Source organism: Panicum virgatum, chromosome 3K (genome assembly GCF_016808335.1).
Source record: "Panicum virgatum strain AP13 chromosome 3K, P.virgatum_v5, whole genome shotgun sequence".
Taxonomy (NCBI): Eukaryota; Viridiplantae; Streptophyta; class Magnoliopsida; order Poales; family Poaceae; genus Panicum; species Panicum virgatum.
In genome coordinates, this window is record NC_053138.1 from 33,057,062 (window position 1) to 33,063,085 (window position 6,024).

The window sequence follows — 6,024 nt, forward strand, 5'->3', positions numbered from 1 at the left end:
ATCCAAAATCCCACCCAAACTCTCGCCGATTATTTCTCGATTATTTGGGAAGCCGATTAGCTGAGAAGCCCCGAAACAACATGAAGATCAATTTTCCCCAACGCGCTCCTGAGCCCGTGTATTTGGTAAGCGGCGTTTTTTCCTCCGTGCCCTCCACTCCATCTCCCTTAGTTCTGATCCCACCCTTCTCCCTTTGCCGCCTCCTCGCGCTCTAGCGAGGCTCGTTGGTCGTTGCCCTCCACATCCCTTCGCACCCGCCGGCTGCTATCCCTTCCCGGCCTCCCCAACTAAGGATCTGCATCCCTATCACAGCATTCCCTTGTTGTGCACTGTCTCCCTTGAATAGAGTTGCCCCTGCCATGCTCTCCCAGATCCGTGCCTCCGCCGCCCCTGCCCTCTCCTGCCGCCACCCCTACCTCTCTCGCTGCAGCTGTAGCCATGCCCTCCCACCACTCCTTTGCCTGCTCGTGCCGCCACTGCAATTGTGCCCCCTCCCTGCACCGCCGCTTCAAAGGCCCTTGTTTGGTTTTGGTAATTGAGTGACAACTTAGGTGGACTAATAAGTGTTTATGTTAAGATACATAGGTGATTAGTCTACACAAAGACACTAGTATGAGCAAACATGTGCCATTATGGAGAAATGGCTAGTATGAGCAACTCATTGCATATGAGATATGACATGGAGCCTTGTGGCTAGATGGAGAAGATCAAAACAAGACTTTGCATCGATGAACCGTTTGCAAGTGTGGAGGGCAAGTTGGAGGCTTTGAAGCGACAAACCCTAGGTGGTGGTAACCTTGAGTAAATACTTGGAACCGATGGACCAAGCCAACTATGAAGAGCAAGTTAAATTGAGATCGATGAACCAATAAGGTTACATGATGATATGAAGTGGATCATATCATTCAAAGAAGATCAAGCCAAATATTGACTCATGATGATGATCAAAAGGCTTGATGGAGGTTGGTGCTTGTGTGGCATCAATATTTGAGAAGATAAAATGAAATGCGCAAGACAAAGGTATAGCTTGTAGAGCATTTCATTTCACTGATCACAGGTGTGTAGAGAAGTGCATGACTGGATTTAGGATAGATGGCCGTACTATCAAGTGGGACAAACTTGTTTGCATATCGATCATCTAGTGCCACTTGATCAATCTAACTTTTCAAACTTTGATAGGATCGAGCGGAGTTGAAAGTTATAACAAAATGATTTGAAAATGCTAACCAAGACTTAAAGGTATTGATCATCCTGTGGAAAGATCATTTGGAGTTGGCATGTGTTGACGACCAAAATTGGCAGCAACTTGAACAGACCGATCTGACCGGTATGCTGAAGCGGTCTGACCAGTCATGTTCCTGTAACTGGTCTGGCACAACCGACCGGTTTTACCGGTGGGTGTGACCGGTCTGATCGGTTCAAGGCAGAGTCCGAGTACAACTAATGATTTTTTTTGTAGATTTAGATCTATAAAAGGATTTCTTGCGGGATAAGTCCACCCCATCCTATAAATATAAAGGGTCACAGCCGATTGAGGGCATCCAATCGATCAAAAACACAACAATGCATTACTTTTCTATTTTTTATTGCCTTTACTTTTATCTCCGAATCCTAGCTCTTCCAACCTCCTATCTGTTGTTCTTCCTTTGTCTCCGCAACGTCTGATGGCGTTCTAGGTGGCCTGCCGATCCTACAACAATCCTACGTGCGCTTGCCCTGACGGGGTCCCAACCGGGCGAGCGTTCGTCGGATTTCGCTGGTCAACCCCGGCGAACCGGTCTGACCGGCTACCCTGACCGGTCTGAGCATCGGCGCTGTGATTGTGCCGTTGCTCGCTGCACGTTCAAGCATGTTCATGTGTTGGCCCTAAATTGGCGCCAACAGCATGCTTTGGAAAAAGGGGTTTTGTTGTGCTCCTAACTATGGGTTGGATCTTGAAATGGATTTCTGGGTTGATCAATTTTGTTTTGGATCCATTATTTAGATGGGTTGCCTAGTGCTCTGAACAAACTTTCCATATATAGAGTCCAAGATCATCTACTCTAGTTGACGGAGTTGAAAGTTATGAGAATTTTATCGAGGATCGATTTTGCTGGAAGTGGAGCAGCGGACCGTCCGCTACTGGAAGGCAGACAATCCGCCAGTTTCTTGTTTGAGCTCGAACATAACCATTCTTATATCTGGGTGTTGTTACAAATTGTACCGCGAACAGTCTGTTGAAAAATCTTGGACATAAACTCTGTTGTTTCTAGGTATTTGGAGTTTTGTACTACAGACGGTCCACCCCTAGGGAGCGGACAGTCTGTCATGGCTCTAATGGTCGACTCTAATATGCAATCATTGTAATTCTAACCGTTGGGTTTGAATGGCAGACAGTCTAGTCTTTGGGAGGTGGACAGTCCGCGATAACTCTGTTTCAATAGAATATGAGTGTAACGGCTAGTTTGAGGCCTCCCTCTATAAATAGAGGTGGTGGCCTGCCTTTTCGTGTGCTGAGCACCTTGAGGACTTGTGTCCTTGTGTGAGAGTGCTTGGGAGCCCTCCAACTCATTTGTGATTAGAGCAAATCATAACCACTAAGGGAGAGAGCGATTCTAGTGCGTTGCATTGAGTGATTGCAAGAGTTTGGCACTAGGTGACAGAGTTGCAAGCTGGTGGTGCTTGTTACTCTTGGAGGTTGCCACCTCCTAGACGGCTTGGAGGTGGTGGTGCCTCCGTGAAGGTTGCAAGCAGATTGTGTAAGGCTCCAGGACTGTGATTGTGAAGGGTGTTGTGCTCATCCCGCGGGAGACGCGAAGGCAACTCTAGTAGAATCGAGGTGTGAAGAGCATCAAGTGGTCCGGACAGGTTGAGTGCTTGAGCTTGTGTGAGCACTCCACGCGGGAGAGTGTGACTTGAGAGTCACCACTAGCAAGAGAACCGGCTGTAACCTTGAGCTTGCCTCAATGGGGATTAAGTGGTTGGCACACCGCCGAACCTCGGGATAAAGATCATTGTGTCAACATATTCTTCCCGTTGGTTTGCAATTCTCTTCACTAGCTTGTATTTATTTGCTCATATACTTGTGCTAGTTTGTTGTAGTTGTTCTTGTGTAACTAGTTTACGTGTGTAGTAAAGTAATTCTCTTTTTTGTGCGAGTTAGTTTGTGTAACAAAGTTTAGCTTTGCTCAGCTTGTGTAGCTAAGTAGTTGTAAACTTTCTAGTTTAGCTTGTGTTGCTTTGCTAGTTGAGTAAGTTCTAGTTGTGCTTAAACTTTGTGCACTTTACATACTAGTATGAGTAGGAACTCTTTTTTTGCTTTTAGTATTAGTGTTAGGTTTGTGTCACCTTGCTGTTAGGTTTGTGTCACCATGCAAACTAGTTTTTTTAGGTGAGCTCTATCTAGCCTAGCACGCCTTAGTTGCTCAATTAGAATTTTTTTTTTCAATGTGTAAGTAATAGATAGAGGGGTGTGGTCTTGGCTATACCGTTTAGTTTAATTTCACTTTTGTTTCGGTTAGCTGAAAACATTTTAAGTTTTAGAAAAGACTATTCATCCCATCTAGTCCGCCATCACGACCCTACACCGCTGCACCCTCTACCAACGCTGCCCCTGCCCTATCCTGCCGCTCCTGACCTCTTCCCAGTGTTATCCTAAACGCTAAACGGTAAACAATCGGCCACCTACCGTTTAGCCCATTATTTGGGCAAAACGGGTGTTTAAATGGAAAAAAACAACAACCAATTAAATGGGAACGGTGTACCACTGTGTAGTGTTTAAACGGTGCTTAAATGGGCTAAATGACCGTTTAGACGAACATTGCCTCTCCCTGCACTGCCCCTGCCGGTCTTGCCACCCCTAGCCTCTCCCTACGCCGTGACGCCCTGGATCCACTGTCCCTGCCCTCCCGCCGACCACAAAGTAGTGCCGCCTACCTCTCCCTTGTTGTTGTGTGCTCCCACCTCCCCTTTTGGCATTCAAGACCTCTAAGCATCCCTCCCTCTCTTGCTCTTAAATTGAATTAATGGATGATTGTCTAGTGGCGGATATGCTGCATATCTATTTTGCTACTAATAAATTGAATTAGTGGATGATTGGGAAGATATGTTGCATGGATGTTTTGCTAGTGAATTGAATTAGTGGATTGGCTACTAAATTGCATGTTTTTCTACATAGATGTTGTATAGGATTTTTTTCCTTTGAGGTACTAGTAGTTGCTAGAATAATTTTTGGAACTATAAGTGCTTGTATGGCCCTTCATAACGTCATTAGGGATGATGCCTTAGAAGACTTAGATTTTGAATCAGATGTCCAAGATGAAGTTCTCATACAACTCAAACTAATACATATGACGTGGATATGGGTGCATTGGGTGGTGCTATCACTACCTCTAGGATTTTGTTATTTAGTTCTATCCATCATGCAATGTACTTGAAATTTAGGAATTAGTGTTGGTCTATCTTTCGGTATATTTGTGATGAGTAAATTGTACCCTAGGTCGCCAAACTTTGTTAGAGAATTGACGGCAAATAAATGACGACAAACAGTAGATCAATCACAGAGGACACGAGGATTTAACGTGAAAAATCCTCCAAATGCGGTTTGGAAAAACCACGGGCGCCAGCCAGCAAATCTTCACTATACCGAGTACGGTTACAGGATGCCGAATCGGCGGCTTACAAGAGGTATATATGGAGTAACCCTAATGTGTGTAGGACTTCGGCGACAGGCCTTCGCTGTGCTACGTCCAAATCGGCATTTATATGTGTAGGACTGAATTTGGATCACAATTCAACAAACTTATCCTGAGATCTTTATTGGGTCCCTGAACTCTCAAATCGTGCATCTGGGTCACTTAACTCTGTTACGTGTTTCATCTGAGGTCCCAAACGCGCGACATGGCATGCCATGTGGCGCCACAGTAGCAAACATTTACAAAAACACCCCTGCATGTCTTCTCTCATTTGCTCCTTTTTTCTCCCTCCCTCTCCAATCCCTCCCCACCGCCCTCTCTCTCTTCGTCTGCTCGCCGCCACCGCCATTCCCACCCCAGCGTGTGCCCTCCTTCTGCACCTCCCCGTCACCCCCTCTCTCTTCGTTCGCTCGCCATCACCGCTGCTGCCACCCCCGCGCACGCGCCCTCCTGCGCCTTCCTGTCACCTCCTTCTCTCTCTTCGCCTACTCGCCTCTCTCTGCCTCAATTTCCACCGCTCCCTCCTACGCCTCCCCGTTGCGCTCGCTGATGCAATCACGAGCCGCGTGCGCTAGGCGCCATCGCAACGCGTGAGGGGTTCCGCGGCAAGGCGGTCCTCCGGACGGTGACGCCCGCCCACTTCGAGAACGGGGAGTGGAACACCGGCGGCGACTGCGTCTGCACGCACTCGTTCCGGCATAGCGAGCGCGCCCTAGGCACCGTCGAGGTCGAGTACCACTGCGCGCAGGTAGGGAATCAGGATTTCGTCCAGACTGCATGTTGATGTGCTTAGGGAGATGGCGGCGGCGACGCGGCCGAACGACGCAGAGGTGCTACTGCTGGACATCACGGAGGCGATGGACCTGCGGTCGGACGAGCACCAGAGTCGGCCCGGCCACCCGCCGAGCGACAGCGTGGAGGGGGAGCTTCGTGGACTCGTGGTGGACTGGCTCCAGTGGTGCCTGTCGGGGCCGATCGACCTGTGGAGCGAGCTGCTACTCCAGCTGCTGATTGTCGGGCCGTGCGCGCTCGAGACCTCGCCCCGCTCCGGGGTCCCCTCCGCGCCTGCTCACGCCGACTTCCCACTGCCGCGTCCTCCTCCCAGCAATGTCGCAGCACCATCCCCTTCATCCGGCGCAGCGGCGGCCAGAGGCTCGAGGCGGAGGTGGTCGTCGAGCTGACCGCGTAGGCGAGGGTGGTCGAGAAGGTGAGCCATGGAGTGATGTGCAGGTCGCTCCCTGCACAGGTCGGAGGTGCTTGATTCGGCGAAATGCAGGCGGAGAAGATGAATGGAGAGAGAGAGAAAGAGAGAGAGAGAAAGAGGGAGAAAAGGAGCAAATGGGAGAGGACA